This window comes from Eretmochelys imbricata, chromosome 3 (assembly GCF_965152235.1).
Source record: "Eretmochelys imbricata isolate rEreImb1 chromosome 3, rEreImb1.hap1, whole genome shotgun sequence".
In the NCBI taxonomy this organism is placed as follows: Eukaryota; Metazoa; Chordata; order Testudines; family Cheloniidae; genus Eretmochelys; species Eretmochelys imbricata.
Window position 1 is genome coordinate 3,220,766 of NC_135574.1, and position 18,282 is coordinate 3,239,047.

An 18,282-nucleotide genomic window follows, 5' to 3' on the forward strand; every position below is an offset into this window, starting at 1 on the left:
GTCGGGATCGTGGCACCATCTCTCGGAGTTCAGCAGGGGCGCGGCGGCATTGCCGGGAGCTAGGGAGGGACGTGGCGGTGACTCCAGGGGCTCAGGTGATGTGTCGGCATCAGGGGCTCAGGGACGTGGCAGTGGCTCCGGGGGCTCAGGGACGTGGCGGTGGCTCCGGGGGCTCAGGGACGTGGCGGTGGCTCCAGGGGCTCAGGGACGTGGCGGTGGCTCCGGGGGCTCAGGGACGTGGCAGTGGCTCCAGGGGCTCAGGGACGTGGCGGTGGCTCCGGGGGCTCAGGGATGTGGCGGTGGCTCTGGGGGCTCAGGGACGTGGCGGTGGCTCCGGGGGCTCAGGGACGTGGCGGTGGCTCCAGGGGCTCAGGGACGTGGCGGTGGCTCCGGGGGCTCCAGGACGTGGTGGTGGCTCTGGGGGCTCAGGGACGTGGTGGTGGCTCCGGGGGCTCAGGGACATGGCGGTGGCTCCGGGGGCTCCAGGACGTGGTGGTGGCTCTGGGGGCTCAGGGACGTGGTGGTGGCTCCGGGGGCTCCGGGACGTGGTGGTGGCTCTGGGGGCTCAGGGACATGGTGGTGGCTCCGGGGGCTCCAGGACGTGGTGGTGGCTCCGGGGGCTCCGGGACATGGCGGTGGCTCTGGGGGCTCAGGGACGTCGCGGTGGCTCCAGGGGCTCCGGGACGTGGTGGTGGCGGCTCCGGGACGTGGTGGTGGCGGCTCCGGGGGCTCCAGGACATGGCGGTGGCTCTGGGGGCTCAGGGACGTGGCAGTGGCTCCGGGGGCTCAGGGACGTCACGGTGGCTCCGGGAGCTCCAGGACGTGGTGGTGGCTCTGGGGGCTCAGGGACATGGCAGTGGCTCCGGGGGCTCAGGGACGTCATGGTGGCTCCGGGGACTCAGGGACGTGGCGGTGGCTCTGGGGACTCAGGGACGTCACGGTGGCTCCGGGGGCTCAGGGACATGGCGGTGGCTCTGGGGGCTCAGGGACGTCGCGGTGGCTCCGGGGGCTCAGGGACGTTGCGGTGGCTCCGGGGGCTCCAGGACGTGGTGGTGGCGGCTCCGGGGGCTCCAGGACATGGCGGTGGCTCTGGGGGCTCAGGGACATGGCAGTGGCTCCGGGGGCTCCGGGACAGGATCTGATGGCATCTCGTTCTCACCACTGCTGGAGGATGACCACAGCTATGTTTGCTCTGGGATCCCTTTAACATCCCACGGCCACATTTCTCTGCCCTCATCTCTCTCTCCTGGCTTCCTCCCTTATGGGGCGCAGCTGGGAACGCTCAGGTTTGACCCCAGCTTGGGGCTCCCGGGCGAGGGTCCCAGCTCAACTGGCCCCTCCATGTCCCTGGGAGTTGCGCTCGAGCAGGTGGGCTTTGGTGTAATGCCCTGGGCACAACCTGGCACATCCCTGGCTGCTGGGATGCTCCTGCACCCCCAGAACAACAGACGTTCTGGTACTCTGGGAACAGCGAGACCCTGCCCCCGCCGGCGTGACCTTGCATGCACCGTATGGGCAGGGTGGGGCGCTCTTCAAAGTGGTGTCCCCTGCCCCATACTGGACAGAACCGTGTCCAGTTTTGTCTTGGTACCGGCCAAGCGGAACGGTCGGGTGCACGTGGACAATTGGCCAGCCCAAGGTGCGGCATGACAGAGATGGGGCAGGACCAAGCTAGAGGGGAGCAAGGACTGCTGGGTTCCTGGAGTGATCTTACCCTGTCTTTGCCTCAGTTTGCCCAGGTGTGAGCTGCAGCTGTGAGCTCGCCCGTGAAACCAGGGCAGGGGATTGGCGTCTCGTGCTGCCCACTCACCCGAGCACAGCCGGAGGCGTTAGAGGAAAACACCCAAGGGTGCAACGTCACCCGCGTTATTCCTTCGAATTCAGCCTGCTCGGGAGAGACCCGGATCGTATGTTTCTCCGCCGAGGCCCTGGTCACCGAGCAGGCCCAGGAAAGCCCATGCATGTAAAGTGAGAGCTTGTGATGCTAACGGTTTCTGCGCCCCACTGCCGCTCCATGCCAGGGCTGGTCGCCCTGCACAGGGGCACGTCCGTGTGGAGCAGCCCAATTCCCTGGGGCAGTGGACTTGCCAGCTGGGGGATCAAGCTGGGAACAAGTCTCTCTGTCTGCATTTGGGGCTCGTGTGAACCATGCGACGCCCGGAGCTGGACGCAGGAGCCCAGGTTGGGGGAGGCCGACTGGGGGACCCCCACCCTGCTTGGTTCTTCAGTCTCTTTCTCCCCTTCCATTGTTTCCCTCCTGTGCTGTCCTAGTATTAACCCTGAACGTCCCTTCATCTCCGGGGCAGGCTCCAGGACTAGCTGGACTTCGCTCTCCCGGCTGAGTCCTTCGAGCCGGCTCCCAATTCCAAGCGAGGGGCTGCAGCTCCCTTTCTCCTGCGTGCAGCCTTCCCTGCTTCCGCCGGGGCTGAGTGTGGCCCCTCGGGGAGTGGCAGCACCCCAGGGGCTGAGCCCATCACAAGCCGAGCGGTGGCTGCAGCCCTGGGGGCTTCGCATGGGTCGGTGGAGCCCCGGGACTTCCCGGAGGGGGCCTGTGGAGCTCAGAGAGGAACCAGCGGCACCGTGATGGAGGAAGGGGAACCTGGGGGGGAGCCCAGGTGAGTCAGAGGTCAGGGGTCGTACAGGAAAGTCGGCGCCATGCCGGTGCGCGGCTCCGCTCCTTGGCCAGATGGTGTGTGGGGGGGGGGCATGCTTCGGCGCTGAGATCACTGCAGCCGCCGTGGCGAGCGCCCCGATGCCCGCACTAAGTGCATCCCCCTTGGTAATGAGTCCTGCTGATAAATAAATAATGGGACATGGAGGCGGGGGGCGGGGGTGGGGGAGGGGTAATCACCGGTTCCAGCAGGAGACGCGGGGAGGGGGAGCCCGAGAAACGTGTTAACCGGCTTTACTGGGCTCATTCGTGGGACAGCATCAGCGGCTCCAAACCGGGCCCCGCCGCAGCCCAGGGGCCTGCGGCGCCTCCTGGGGGAGCCCCACGGGGCTGGGCTCCTGCACCTGCAAAGGCTGATGGGATTGTTTGTCTGGTCAGGTTACGTGTTTGTGACGGTCACTAGCTTGGGCCAGGCCGAGTGGGAGGAGGTGACCCCCCACCCCGACAGAACTAACGCCCCTCAGTCCCGACCTGCAGCCCCCCAGCTAGCTCAACCTTGGGGTCCCCCCAGCTCTGCCGGTGCCCCTCAGTCCCGACCTGCAGCCCCCCAGCTAGCTCAACCCTGGGGTCCCCCCAGCTCTGCCGGTGCCCCTCAATCCCGACCTGCAGCCCCCCTGGCTATCCCAGCCCTGGGCTCCCCCCAGCTCTGCCGGTGCCCCTCAGTCCCAACCCAACCTCTCTCTCCACTACCCCAGCCCTGGGCTCCCCCACAGCTCTTCCGGTGCCCCTCAGTCCTAACCCGCAGCCCCTGCTAGCCCAGCCTGGGGTTCCCCGCATCAACTCCCAGCTCAGCTGATGCCCCTCACTCCTGCCTCCTGCTATCCCAATCATGGGCTCCCCCAGGTCTATTTATGCCCCTGATGCACATCCCCCTGCTACTTCCCCAGCCCTCCAGAGGTCAGCCGATGCCCCTCCTGACCCACAGCTTCCCCCCTGCTAGTCCAGTCTTGGGCTGTCCCAATAGCCCTCCCCATAACTGGCTGCATCTCTGCCGTTCCAGTCCTGGACATCCCCCCAACTCTGCTGGCACCCCTTATTTCAAACCTGCAGCCTCCCTCATCACTTCAGTACTAGCCAACTGCCTGCACTGGTCCAGTGCTCCCCAGTCTCCTTCGCCACCCCCCGGGCAGCTAAAATCCCTAGACACGTCACTCTCTGCCTTCCCTCAGTGAACGTAATTACTGCGTGCCAGGCTGTGGCCCCGCCCGTGTCACCGTACCTGGTGAGCTAACAGCGCTGGCGACGGCCACACCCACTGCAGAACTCGGGGAAGTGGGGCAGCGTCACCGACATTAGAGGAGACTGCTCTGAGTCTGGGCCCCTGAGGGAGCCTTGGAGACACATGCTGCCCCCTGGGTGCCCCGACCAGGCACGTGGTCCCTGAGCTGATCTCTCCAGGGCTGAGTAAAAGTCGACAGCAAGCGATGCTCCTGGGGCATGGCTGGGGGTGGGAGAGAGCAGCCGTGGGTGGGGCTAGACCCAGATGTGGGAGGAGCCCCCTCACTGTCCCCCTTCACACCTCACCTGAGGCCTCTCCTTTGCCAACGAGGTCTACAGAGCATGGCATGATGGGCGGGGCAGGCGGTGAGCCGAGACCACGGCGCCTCCGTCCGGCCCGCGTTGTCCCGCCTTGGTCTGTAACAACTTGTCACTTGTCTTCGCTTGCCAGCGCTTTGCGGGTGGCAACCAGCGTTTTGTCCCGTGTCTGTGCAGCGCCCAGTCCTCAGCGGGGGCCACTCAGCACAACTCTGCGCCCTGGAGGGTGACACTGATTGACCCCAGCTGCCCAGCTGGTCCTAGGGGGCCAAGCTCCAGGGATGGAGCGGGAGGCTCTGGGGCACCACATGTGCCGGGGTGATGGCGGGGCCTTGGCCCGTAGGTCTGCAATGCTTCTGCCTGCAGGGCAGCGGGCCCGTTACTCTGCGCCGGTGGGTGGGAGTGGGAAAAAGGAAAAAGGCCACCCCTTGCTCTCTCCCATTCCCTTGCATGGAGCGTGGCTCGGCCCTCGGCAGGCGTCCCCCGGTCCAGGCACTTGGAGCCGCTCTCCTTTGGAAGAGATCTGAGTCTCACACACCCCGGGGCGGGGGTGACACCCAGAGGGCAGGCCGTGGTGCCGTTACGGAGTCGACCGCTGACCTCCGCCTCTTTGGGGTGAAACTGGAGAGTCCAGGGAGCTCCTGGGTTTATGCCAAACGCAGCGATAGCAGGATCCAGGCTCCGGGGATGCCAGCTCAGCCCCATCAGATGCTGCACGTCTCCGGGAAGCTACGTTACCGAGCCGCACGTGCCGCACAAGAGCAGGGCTGAGGGTTTCAGTCCAGACGCTCTCTCTGCACTGCAACCTTCCCCGAGGCAGCACGCACCGTGGGTGGGACTGTAGGGTGGGTTCCGTTCCACGCCTTGCCGGGAACTCACCGGCTGATGCTGGGCAGGGGTCTGCTCCCCTGTGTGCGAGGTGGGGCCCGGCGAGTCGTGTGCTCTGTAACTGCTGAGAACTCGGGACCCCCAGACTCTTGGATGAACCGTTGCCCTGTGTCACAGGGTCTCCAGGCGATGCTCTGGAACTGCTCCCTACGAAGCCAGTCAGGACTCTGGGAGTGGATGGGTCATTACACAAAGTAAAACTATTTCCCCATGTTTATGACTCCCCCCGCCCAATCATGTGCCAGCATGTGCAGGGCAAACAGCTCACACAGCTTCCACCTTCCTGGGTCTGACCTCGGAGCATTCAGCCTTCTCTGCCCCTCCGTGCGCTTCCCACAGCGAGTTCACCCAGGCGGGGTCCTGAGGAAGCCAGAGGGTCCTGCCCCCAACTCCGCAGTCAGACGGGACTCTCAGCCAGCCAGTAAAACAGAGGTTTATTAGACGACAGGAACATGGTCTAAACCAGAGCTTATAAGTGCAGAGAACAGGACCCCTCAGAAGGGTCCATTTTGGGGGCAGTGAGCCAGACAACCACGTCTGCACTTCACTCCTCATCCCCAGCCAGCCCCAAACAAACTCCCTCCAGCCCCTCCTCCTCTGGGCTTTGTCCCTTTCCTGGGCCAGGAGGTCACCAGATTCCTTTGTTCTCCAACCCTTTAGCTCTCACCTTGCAGGGGGGAAGGGCCCAGGCCATCAGTTGCCAGGAAACAGGGTGTTGGCCATTCTGTGTCCAGACCCCTGCACACACCTGCCCTCTAGGGCTCTGCAATGATCATACACCCTTACCCCACCACCTAGATACTTAAGAACTGCCTAGGGGAAACTGAGGCACCCCCCACACTATTCAGAGAGAACATTAAGAACAGTCCCACTTCGTCACACCCTGCCGTGATGGTTTCAGAGAACTATCCCCAATGACTCCAAGATCTCTTTCATGAGTGGTAACAGCTAATTTAGACCCCATCATTTTATATGTATAGTTGAGATTATGTTTTCCAATGTGCGTTACTTTGCATTTATCAACATTGAATTTCGTCTGCCATTTTGTTGCCCAGTCAGTTTTGTGAGATTTTTTTGTAGCTCTTCACAGTCTGCCTGGGACTTAACTATCTTGGGTAGTTTTGTATCATCTGCAAATTTTGCCACCTCACTGTTTACCCCTTTTTCCAGATCATTTATGAATATGTGGAATAGGACTGGTCCCAGAACAGACCCCTGGGGGACACCACTATTTACCTCTCTCCATTCTGAAAACTGACCATTTATTCCTACCCTTTGTTTCCTATCTTTTAACCAGTTACCAATCCATGAGAAGACCTTCTCTCTTATCCCATGACAGCTTACTTAGAATCATAGAATATCAGGGTTGGAAGGGACCTCAGGAGGTCATCTAGTTCAACCCCCTGCTCAAAGCAGGACCAATCCCCAATTTTTGCCCCAGATCCCTAAATGGCCCCCTCAAGGGTTGAACTCACAACCCTGGGTTTAACAGCCAATGCTCAAACCACTGAGCTATCCCACTTTGCTTTAGAGCCTTTGGTGAGGGACCTTGTCAGAGGTTTTCTGAAAGTCCAAGTACCCTATATTCACTGGTGACACATGCACGCACCGTCCAGCTGGCCACTTCTGTGCACAGCTCAAGGGCCAAAGCACAAGGGAACAGGATTCTTTGCAGGTGTGAAAAGGACACCCCTTGGTGCACCTGGAACCACGCCCATCCCATTGTGCACATGGGACATGCTCGCCTTCCATCTGCACGCACGAGAGCGGGGGTGGGGGCGTTTGTGCTTCCAGCTACGGCCCGGCCTCCAGCCCCTTCTCACTAACGTCCGTCTTTATTGATCTGCTTGATTTGCTCAGTGCCTGGGAAGCACTTCTCACAGCCTCGCAGCGTGGGTCTCATCATTCAAACGCATTGACCGGTGCTCGCTGCTGTCAGCCAACGGGAGCGCAGAAAGAGCCGGCGGTCACAGTGCCCAGCCGAGCTGACAGGCTGCACTTGGGGCCTGGCAGATCAAGGCAAGGGGATTCCAGAGAGACGAGTCCCGGCCTGCCCACCCCACAGCAGCCCCAGATGTACCCCCAGGTCAGCCCCAGCAATGCTGCTGAGCCCCGCTGTCAGGATGGGACTTGGGCAGAAAAAAGCATTCCCATTGTCACGGAGTGTGGGGGAGTCTAGGCCCTGCACCCCTCTTCCTGGGATTCACTGAGACTCTCAGCCAGCCAGTAAAACAGAAGGTTTATTGGACAACAGGTTTCAGAGTAACAACCGTGTTAGTCTGTATTCGCAAAAAGAAAAGGAGTACTTGTGGCACCTTAGAGACTAACCAGTTTATTTGGACAACAGGAACACAGTCCAAAACAGAGCTTGTGGGTGCACCCAGGACCCCTCAGTCAAGTCCTTCTGGGGGAGCAGGGAGCTTAGACCCCAGCCCTGGGGTTCCCTGCCTTCCTCTACCCAGTCCCAAACTGAAACTAAACCCCCCCAGCAGGTTCCCTGCTGCAGCCTCCGTCCACATTCCCGGGTAGAGGTGTCACCTCTCCCTCCCCCTCCTAGCTCAGGTGACAGGCTCTCAGGTCTCCCATCCCCAGGGCACATTCCCAGGTCAACACTCCCCCCTCCCTGCTGAGTCACATCCTCACATCCTTCCCCTGCATTTAAACCAGGTGGCTTGCAACCAGGAGGAGGCTGATTAGCCAGTGCGAGGAGACCGAACTGTTACCCCTTTTCAGGGTGCGTCGTAGCATAGAGGGGTTTGCCCTCTCCAGCCCCTTCGCTGACATGTGGTTCTGGCTCTGTCCCTTGGGAGGCCGGCCAGTCAGTATCATTCCCCCGATTTACAGAAGGAGAAACTGAGGCTGAATTGGAGCCTTGTCCAAGGTCACCCAGCGAGTTGGTGTCAGAGCAGGGATTAGACCTGAGGTGCTTCTGACTGCCCATCCTTTGCCCTTACGAGGGCTCCTCACGTGGGTCAGCAGAAGGGTTTGAACCTGGGACCTTCAGTGCTAAAGGCAGGCCTGTCAACTGCTTTAACTCCAGGGCTGGCTTGGTAGCAGAAGCTTGTCTTCCTGCGTGGTCCAGGCGCTAGAGGAGTAGGTGACGAGGTGCATCAGACCTCGCCGGGCCTTGGAACGTGAACCTCGCCTCTGGAGGGTTCTTCTCTTCAGTCCCTTAGATTCCTTTGGGCTCGTGGTGTTCTCCTCTGTCTGATGTGTAATCTCGACTGCACGTGCTCCTCCAAGTCTGAACGCTCACCCTTTGCTAGTGAACTCAGTCTAGCCAGGTAAAAACCTCACCTGTCCCTCTTCTTCCTTTCAGGACAGAGGAGAAAATCCTGGGGGATCACTGGTCATTTTATAGGCAGATTTGACAGCTGTTTTCTATTGACTTGGGGTTGTGGGCGATACATGAAAGGGGTCTCTTCTCAGAGAAGTTATTGGGGCTTGTAAGGGGGTTGGCGTAACATGGTGTTTGTAGGATTGGGGCAACTTTATAACATTTAGGACAGCTCAATTTGGCCTTTTCTCTTCTCTTCCCCACCCTGTTGTGGGGATTCTTTTTGCGGTGGAGCTCCCGGCATGACACTCTGCTGCAAAGGATGCTGGGAAAGCAACAACAATGAAAACGTTCGCTAATCAAATGCATCCCAGAGGGGCTTGATTTGTAGGCAAAGGAGAGTAAAGCAGCCAGAGGAGCTCATCAATAATTCATCATTCCTCAAACGTGCAAATCCAGCGCCTGAGTTTCTGAGCGCTTTCCATCCTTGGCTATGAGGAAAATGCCGGTGTTCCTTCCCATAGGTGGCCACTCCTACTCCCCCAAAAGGCCCCACCCACTTATTTTGACTCCTCCCACCTAGGCGCATCTTGCTGTCGCAGTGAAAGTTCATGGCAGCGCAGAGTGCGACATAGCAAAATAATTTGCAGACGATAAAAAACTTCTCAAGACGGTTAAGTCCCAGGCAGACTGCGAAGAGCTACAAAGGGATCTCACTGAACCGGGTCACTGGGCAAAAAAGTGGCAGATGAAATTCAGTGTTAATCAATGCAAAGTAATGCACATTTGAAAACGTAATCCCAACTCTACATATAAAATGATGGGGTCGAAACTAGCTGTTACCACTCAAGAGAGAGATCTTGGAGTCACTGTGCAGAGTTCTCTGAAACTAGGGTGACCGTATTTCCCTATGCTGAATACAGGACACCTGGTAAAATTACTCGTATGCAAGTGAGTTCAACAGCAACCAATCAGACTAGGCAGGACAAATGTTCAAATTAACATCAAGTTGACTGAGCCCCTGTTAAAAAGAAACCCTGTGTAGTTGGATTCTTTTTATTTACCTTCTTATCTTTAAGGCTTTAGGGTTCACACAGGGAGGGGTGATACCCCTCCTCCCCCGCACACACAGGGAGAGGTGACATACACACACACTCCCATACACCTCTCTTACACTGGGGGTAATCGACTGATCCAACACTCCCTGCCTGGCGCTCTTCACCCTCCATGCCTGACTGGGAACGTTGGGAATCATTAAGAAAGCAATAGATAAGACAGCAGAAAATATCATATTGCCTCTAAATAAATCCATAGTATGCCCACAGCTTGAATACTGCGTGCAGATGTGGTCGCCCCTTCTCAAAAAAGAGATATTGGAATTGGAAAAGGTTCAGAAAAGGGCAACAAAAATGATTAGGGCCCTGGAACGGCTTCTGTATGAGGAGAGATTAATAAGACTGGGACATTTCAGCTTGGAAAAGAGACAATTTAGGGAAGATATGATAGAGGTCTATAAAATCATGACTGGTGTGGAGAAAGTGAATAAGAAAGTGTTATTTACCCCTTCTCATAACACAAGAACTAGGGGTCACCCAATAAAATTAATAGGCAGTAGGTTTAAAACAAACAAAAGGACGTATTTCTTCACTCAATCTGTGGAACTCCTTGCCAGAGGATGTTGTGAAGGCCAAGACTATAACAGCGGTCAAAAAAGAACTAGATAAATTCATGGAGGGTTGGTCCATCAATGGCTATTAGCCAGGCTGGGCAGGGATGGTGTCCCTAGCCTCTGTTTGCCAGAAGCTGGGAATGGGTGACAGGGGGTGGATCACTGGATGATTCCCTGTTCTGTTCATTCCCTCTGGGGCACCTGGCACTGGCCCCTGTCGGAAGACAGGACACTGGGCTACATGGATCTGTGGTCTGACCCAGTCTGGCCGTCCTGATGTTCTTGTGTGTTATGTTCCTGATCGCGCCATGCCCAGAGCAGCCCCTCCTGCAGAGATCTCATTGCTCCCATGGCAGAGCCAGCCCTTGCTTTCCCATTAGTGACGGGGCAGGTGCGTGTGACTCCTGGCAATCCGGCGGGGGGCATCCTCACAAACAGAGCCAGTGGCCAGCGGGTTTTGTTTCGCGGCTTCTGTGTGGGACTGACCCTGGGGGCAGGCTGTGACACATGACCTAGGAGCGGATGGCGCAGCTGTTACCTTGGCCTGGGGCGAGGCGGTTTGCTCCGGGTTATGGGGTTTCCGATCTGCCCAATGGCGCATCACAGAGCCAGGTGCTCGCCCTAGCTGTGGTGCTGGGGCCAGGCAGGGTCACTCAGCCTTAGCTTAACTGGTCACTATGAACTATGGGCCTTTCACTCTTGACTTCAGTGGGAGCAGGGCTAGGCCGATGCAGAGTGCCTTTGACCCCCGCTCCTCCCAAGTGATGTCTGCAACCACATTAGCCCCATGCAGCATCTCCCTGGACATACGGCAGCTCCACGCCCACAGCATTCACTAGGGCAAGGCGTTGCCCAGGCCCCTGAGTGGGGAGGGGTCAGCGGGTAACGCAAGCTGGGAGGGTCTGTGACTCCCCAGCTCCCCAGCCAGCCGCTCACTCCCGCAGGCTACCTGCCTCACCTGCCTGGGCCCTGTCCCTCTGGGTTGGTGGTGCATGAGGCAGCTGTTGCAGCCCTGGGCAGGGAGGGAGGTGAGGGGCCGCAGCCAGCCCAGAATCTTTGCCGGATCCCCACGGACGCCAGTTGTTTACATTTTGCATTTCACTTCTCCTGGGGCAGTGACGCTGGGCTGGTCAGTTTCACGCCGGGTTTATCCTCCCTGTGACTTGCTGGTACCATGGCCTGATGCTGCTCTTGTGTTTGGGTCTTAAGCTCAGATCCCTGCAAACCTTTCTGCCTCTCTGGCTCAGTCGTGTCTCTTAGAGACCAAAGCTGAATCCACATATAGAAAAGTTTTTAATTGCAAGGCAATTTAGCCCTCAACACCCTCCCCCTCTTCCTCCCTTTAATCCTGGGGGAAACCCCCCTTCCTCCGCTGCGCATGGAGGTTGTTTTCTGTGCCCACGAGGGAGGACCCATTTTAAAACAAGGCCTTGCTCTTTGCCAGCTGGCTGGTAATTGGTTCCAGCCAATGGACGGACATTGGCTGTGATTGCATGAGAATCGTTAATAACCGGTCTCCCCCCGGCTCTGGTGCTAGTGGAGGTGACGGGGCTGGGCCGGGGCCTGCAGCACTTCGGGGCAGGCAGGAGTTTACCCCAAAGAATAGATCCCCGAGGGGTTTGATTACTGTATTTCCGAAAACAGCTTGATGCCTCTAGCAGGCGTGCCTGGTGCTGGGGAGCTGATGCCGTGGGCCAGTGGCCCAGACCCACATGTGCGAGTCAGGACTCATCTGTGTACCCACATTCACTGAGACCAGCAAATTCATTCCACGTGTGACTAAACCGGGATTTGAACCCAGGCCCCTGGCAGAGAAAGGCTGGGACCGTCAGCCAGACATTAACCTTCCCAGCCCTGGGGATGTTCCAGCTTAGCTGGGCCAGGCTGGGACCTCTGAATCTGTGCAAGGTGGGTGGGCTGCAACTCAGCCAGGGCTTGGAGCTCGTCGGTAACCAGCAGAGCCTGGCGGGAGAGGGTCAGAACCCGGGGGTGGGGATCAGTCTCTCCCCTCGGCCAGTATGGTCCGCACATCCCAGCAGGAGCTCGGCCCCAGCTGTCACCCTGCACCCCGTCCCCACCGTCCATCCCCGGCATGCGAGCCCTGCTCCCCCAGCACGGTTCGTTCCTGACCCTCTACGGGAAACCCAGCACCCATGTGTTTATGTGCGTTCCCCCTACGGGTGGGGAAGGCCGATCTGTGGATCTCTGGGATCCTGGCCTGGACACCAGAGGGGACCAGACCCGGGTGGTGATGCTGGCTGCTTCCCCTGGGAGGTGGATCATGGACTCAGGAGTGGGTGTGAAGATGGGGGCGGGGCGGGCAGGGAGGGAGGCCCCCTTCTGGTGGCTCCAGCCCCCCCAGCCGCTATCCCCCCATACATACGCCGGACAAGGGGCGGTTGCTCTCGCGCATGGCTGGCAGCGGTGCTGGGTGGCCGGTGGCTGTCGGGCTCAGGGGCAATGCGGTGCCAGAGGGGCTCTGCCCGTCAGCCACCCCCGGGGCCGAGGCTCTGGGCTCTGTTAGAGGGGACAGCGTGGGGAGGGAGTGGAGCAGGCCGAGGCAGGGAACAGGGACCCCCCCACGCAGCCCGTCGGGGTGCTGCGCCGGAGGTGGCGGGCTTGGGAACGGAGCCGCATGCAAGCAGTTTCCATGGCAATGGGATGTTGGAAACCGCCAGGGAGGGAAGCCGAGGGTGTCTGGGAGCGGGAGCTAACGCTGCTGCCTTGGCGGGGGAAGGACCCCCCCCGTGTGTCCCCCCCCCACAGTGTGCCCATTCCTGGCTCTGCCGTGAGCAGACAGCCCCAGGCCTTGCCAAGGTTGCAAACCAAAGAGACCCCTGGGAAGCCCTTCAGGTGCTGGGGGGAGGTGAGGTCTGTCTGTCCGTCCTCCCACTGAACCAGCGTGTTAGGGGCTGGGGCGCAGATCTCGGCTGTCCAGGGTCAGGAAAAAACGGTCTCGACTCGGGGCTGGTTGCCGGGCAGCGAAGGTTCCCAGATGGCACGGCTGGGCCTGCTGCCCGCCTGGGAGCCTCCCCCCTCTGGGCAGTGCATTTCCTGCCAGTCACCCGCTGCTGAGCCATGCAGAGCGAGCGGGTGAGGGAGCCCTGTCGTGGGAGACTGGGAACCGGTTGGCATTTGGCATTTCATCCTGGGAGCGGCAGGAGTTGCGGGGCTGGAGCTGGGCTACGTGACCACACTCTGGAGGGGGCTGGAGGGCGAGGGTGATGGCAGAGGAGATGCTGAAGTGGAGGGAGGGAGTCAGAGAAACCCCAAGCTTTCTGGGCCCAATCCTGAAGGGCACGGATCCCCTTTGTAGCACTTCTGCACTGACCCATGGGGTCAGCCCTCCCTCGTCTTGATCTCCCTCCGGCCTGCACAGACCCCGTCTCTGCCTCCATGGGACCCACCCTACCCCCAGCTGCTTCCCCTCCATCCGTGTCATCACAGTGGGCAGTAAAGAGCCAGGAACTGCCGTGTGGCCGAGTTGCCTGCTCCCCTGTTGGCTCTCCTCTTCATAGAATCATAGAATCATAGAATATCAGGGTTGGAAGGGACCCCTGAAGGTCATCTAGTCCAACCCCCTGCTCGAAGCAGGACCAATTCCCAGTTAAATCATCCCAGCCAGGGCTTTGTCAAGCCTGACCTTAAAAACCTCTAAGGAAGGAGATTCTACCACCTCCCTAGGTAACGCATTCCAGTGTTTCACCACCCTCTTAGTGAAAAAGTTTTTCCTAATATCCAATCTAAACCTCCCCCACTGCAACTTGAGACCATTACTCCTTGTTCCGTCATCTGCTACCATTGAGAACAGTCTAGAGCCATCCTCTTTGGAACCCCCTTTCAGGTAGTTGAAAGCAGCTATCAAATCCCCCTTCATTCTTCTCTTCTGCAGGCTAAACAATCCCAGCTCCCTCAGCCTCTCCTCATAAGTCATGTGTTCTAGACCCCTAATCATTTTTGTTGCCCTTCGCTGGACTCTCTCCAATTTATCCACATCCTTCTTGTAGTGTGGGGCCCAAAACTGGACACAGTACTCCAGATGAGGCCTCACCAATGTCGAATAGAGGGGAACGATCACGTCCCTCGATCTGCTCGCTATGCCCCTACTTATACATCCCAAAATGCCATTGGCCTTCTTGGCAACAAGGGCACACTGCTGACTCATATCCAGCTTCTCGTCCACTGTCACCCCTAGGTCCTTTTCCGCAGAACTGCTGCCTAGCCATTCGGCCCCTAGTCGGTAGCTGTGCATTGGATTCTTCCGTCCTAAGTGCAGGACCCTGCACTTATCCTTATTGAACCTCATCAGATTTCTTTTGGCCCAATCCTCCAATTTGTCTAGGTCCTTCTGTATCCTATCCCTCCCCTCCAGCGTATCTACCACTCCTCCCAGTTTAGTATCGTCCGCAAATTTGCTGAGAGTGCAATCCACACCATCCTCCAGATCATTTATGAAGATATTGAACAAAACCGGCCCCAGGACCGACCCTTGGGGCACTCCACTTGATACCGGGGGGCTGGGGGCATGGGCTCTCCTTGGGTTCACATGAACTCCAGGAGGTCCCAGCCCAGGACACAGAGGTGGGGCAGCCCTAGCAGAGGCCTGGTGCTGGTGTGTGATGCCCAACATTGCCCAAGAATATTCCTCCCTGGGTTAGAGCCCTGCTTCCTCTTTGCTCCCCAGGCGCGACTGAGCTTAACTGGCCCAAGAAGCCACGCGAAGCGAACGCTAAGGCTGCAGGGTCGTGGGGAACCCAGATTATCCACCTGTATGTGTTGTTGGCAGCGTTGCTGCAGCCGTGTCAGTCCCAGGATGTGAGCGAGACACGGTGGGTGAGGTGATATCTTTTACTGGACCAACTTCTCCTGGTAGAAGGGACATGCTTTTGACCTCCACAGGGTCTTCTTCAGAGTGTCTGAGCTAAACACAAGGTGGGACAGACTGTTAAGCACAAGTGGTGTACTCGTGCCGCAGGAGACCACTTAAAATGAAGTGGGCAAATGTGGGTTAGCAGGCAGCAGGGTGTGTAATCAGCCTCGAAACCAGTGTTTCTGCTAAGTCTGTGGTGTTTAGTGTCCAGCAGCTATGAGTTTAAGCTCCTAGGCTCATCTTTGGAAGGTGTTGTGCAGGTGTCCTTTGAGGATGAGCACTGAGAGGTCAGATATGGAGCGATCGCTTTGTGGAAAGTTCGCCCACAGGTGATGGGGTGTTGTTGTCTTTTGTCATTTTTCTGCATGAGTTCACTTGAAAACGTAATGTTTCTCTGGTTTCACTCAGAGAGTTGTTGTTGGGACATTTGATGCACTGGTTGTGATACACCATGTATTGTGATGGGCATGCGTACGGCCCATGGATCTTGAAAGGTGTGTTACAGGGGGTGTTGATCATTGTATCCATGACGATATGTCTGCAGGATTTGCATTTGTTGTTCTGGCAGGGTCTGGTGCTGCTTTGAGTTGGTGGGTCCTGGTCTGTGGGGAGCTTGCTTGGAAGGATGAGTTTGGCGAGGTTGAGGGGTTGTTTGAAGGCCAAAGAAGGGGCTCAGGAAAGATTTCTTTCAGGCTGTAGTCCCCATTGAGTATGGGTTGTAACTGTATGATGATATCTCGTTTGGGTTCTAGTGTGCAGTGGTAGGTGACAACTAGAGGTGTGTAGTCACAGGGGGGTTTATTTCCGTACTGAAGCAAATTCCCTCAACGTATTTGGATGGCCCATTCCATGATCCGATCTACTTCTCTGGTGGAGTGTCCTTGTTTGGAGAAGGCCGTTTTGGTTGCGTTAAGATGTGTAGCCTGGACTTTCTCCTCGGAGCATGTTCTTTGGTATCTGAGTGCCTGGCTGTAGATAGCAGATTCCTTGGTGTGTTTGGGGTGGCTACTGGATCTGTGGAGGTAAGTGTGGTGATCCAGGGGTTTCTTGTATACAGTCATTTGTAGGGGTCCATTGCTGAAGCTGATTGTGGTGCCCAAGCACTTGACGCTGGTGCGGGAGTGTTCTAGGAAGAGTCTGATGGAGGGGTGGTGGTTGCTGAAGTTGTGGTGGAAGCCTGTGAGGGAGTGTGGGTCGTCTGTCCAGAGGATGAAAAGACCATTGATGTATCTCAGGTACATTGTTGGTTTTGTTGTGCATTTTTACAGAACTTCTTCCTCAAGGTGGCCCATGAAGAGGATGGAATATTGAGGAGCCATCCCTGTACCCATGGTTTGGAGAAAGTGTTTGTTGTTAAATGTGACACTTTTGTGGGTGAGGATGAAATGAGTGAGTTTGGCGACGGGTGTGGGATGGATTTCCGAGCTTTGTCCATTGTCTTGCAGATATTTGAGGCAGGCAGCAATGAAGGATGTCGGTGTATAGGGAGGTGATATCCATGGTGGCGAGGAGGTGTTCTGAGGGAGTTTGTTAATGTTTTAGAGTTTCTGGAGGAAGTTGGTTGTGTCCTGGAGGAAGTTGGCTCTCTGTGTGGTGAGTAGTTTGAGGATGGTTTCTCAGAGTCCTGTTCAGTAAGAATGCCATGGCCAGATATGATGGGTCTGCTGGGGTTCCCTTGCGTATGTATCTTGGAGGGTCCCTGGGGTGGCTTCATGGAGGATGAGGTTGTAGTTTTTCTTGGAGTTGTCTGGAGAAGGATTTGACGGTAATTCTAAATTCCTGTGTGAATTGTGATGTGGGGTCTTCTGTGAGTTCTTTATAGCAGGGGGTGTCACAGAGTTCTCTGCTAGCTTCGTTGATGTAGTCATCATGAGTAAGGGCTACGATGGATCCCCCATGTCTCTAACTTGTATGTGTAACACACTGGTAAAGTGAGTGCTGTATCTGCCCTCTAGTGGCTGCTCCACAACAAGGGTAACAGCCCACTACTGTGCCAGCTGAGGGAGTTACTCTGCTGAGCTTCAATGCTGAGGATAACAGCCTACTACTGCTGCCAGTTAATGGCATTACTGCATCATGTACAGCTGCCAGCTAAGGAAGTTAGTGCCTCGGTACTGAGAGTAACAGCCTACTACTGCTGCCAGAGAAGCAAGCTACTCAGCTGTGCTTTGGTGTGGTATGTGTGTATGTTATACACACACACACAAGTATATATGCTGGAAGTTCTTGCACACTTGTCCAATCAGGAAAGGGAAACCATCCTCTGTGGTTTATTTGACCAGTCATGAAGAAGTAACAGGGCTTAATTTTTTGCCATCAGTGCACAAAGAGCTCTGGGCCAAATGAGCCCCACAAGAAACCAGCTTATGGAGCCAGTAGGTGCCCAGGGATATTCGCAGAGGGTGAGAGGGGCAAAGGGGCCTATACCACGTCCGCCCAGAGGCCTGGCAAACTCTGGGCCCAGATGAATTCCGATTGGCTCGGAGGGGTTGAGAGCCAGCTGCCGGGCTGGCAGCAGACGTGATGCTGGAGAGCAGCGGATCCGCTGGGACTGAGTGTCAGCTTCCCTCGGCGCTGCTCCGGGTTGTGGTCAGCACGGAGGCATGTGCTGGGCCTGGGGGGCTGCGTCACACGGATCGGTTCTGTCTAGCCAGCCAGGCGGATTGGAAGCGTGCGTGTGGGGAACACGCCATCGTCCCTTACTTAGTGCCGTCACCAGAGCTGCAAGTGCCCCTCTGCTCCGGCACAGGCCCCGGGCTGCCCCTAAACTCCTGGATCTCAGCGGCTCTCCTGGAGGACGGGTGTTAACTCATTAGAAAGTGTCTCAGCTAATCAGAGGAATAACTTTAGCACCCCCCCCCCGCATCCCCTGATCATGTGGCACTGGGGGGCACGGGGGCCTGGGAAGCACATGGGCACTGAGGGGTTAAGGGGGCTGGAGCGGTGTCCCATTGCCCCCTGTTGGCAATGGCTGTGTATTACCGTGCCTGCCTGCGGGAGGGGGCTGACCTCAGGTCTGCGCTCAGCGAGCCCCCGGGACGTTGCCCGCGCTGCAGCATTTGCTGAGCAGGAAGTGCTTGGCCGTGGCCCATTGATCCAGCCAGCCCTCCCTCTGCTCGGGGATTTCCTGCTCTCTCCCCACGCCATGCCGGGGGCGGGGAGGTGGCTTTCCCGTAAGCCAGCTGGCCTCTTCTCTGTCTGCCCCCCTCCCTATGGCCAGGAGGGTCCCTGGGAGGAGAGGGAAAGGGCTGGGCAGGAGTCAATGGGCTTTGCTGGGATAGGGATATAAATCATGGGCCAAATTTGCCATCCTCTCTGAGGTCAGTGGAGCTACCCGGGGGATGGGTTTGGCCCCATGGCCCTGCCCTGCC

The 18,282-nt window shown here is 57.6% G+C and overlaps 1 protein-coding gene across 1 annotated transcript in view; it reads left to right on the forward strand.

The window, feature by feature from the left end:
- GAREM2 (GRB2 associated regulator of MAPK1 subtype 2) overlaps window positions 1-18,282 on the forward strand; it is a 47,564-nt gene that overhangs the window by 20,789 nt on the left and 8,493 nt on the right. The gene's annotated exons all lie outside the window — the stretch shown is intronic.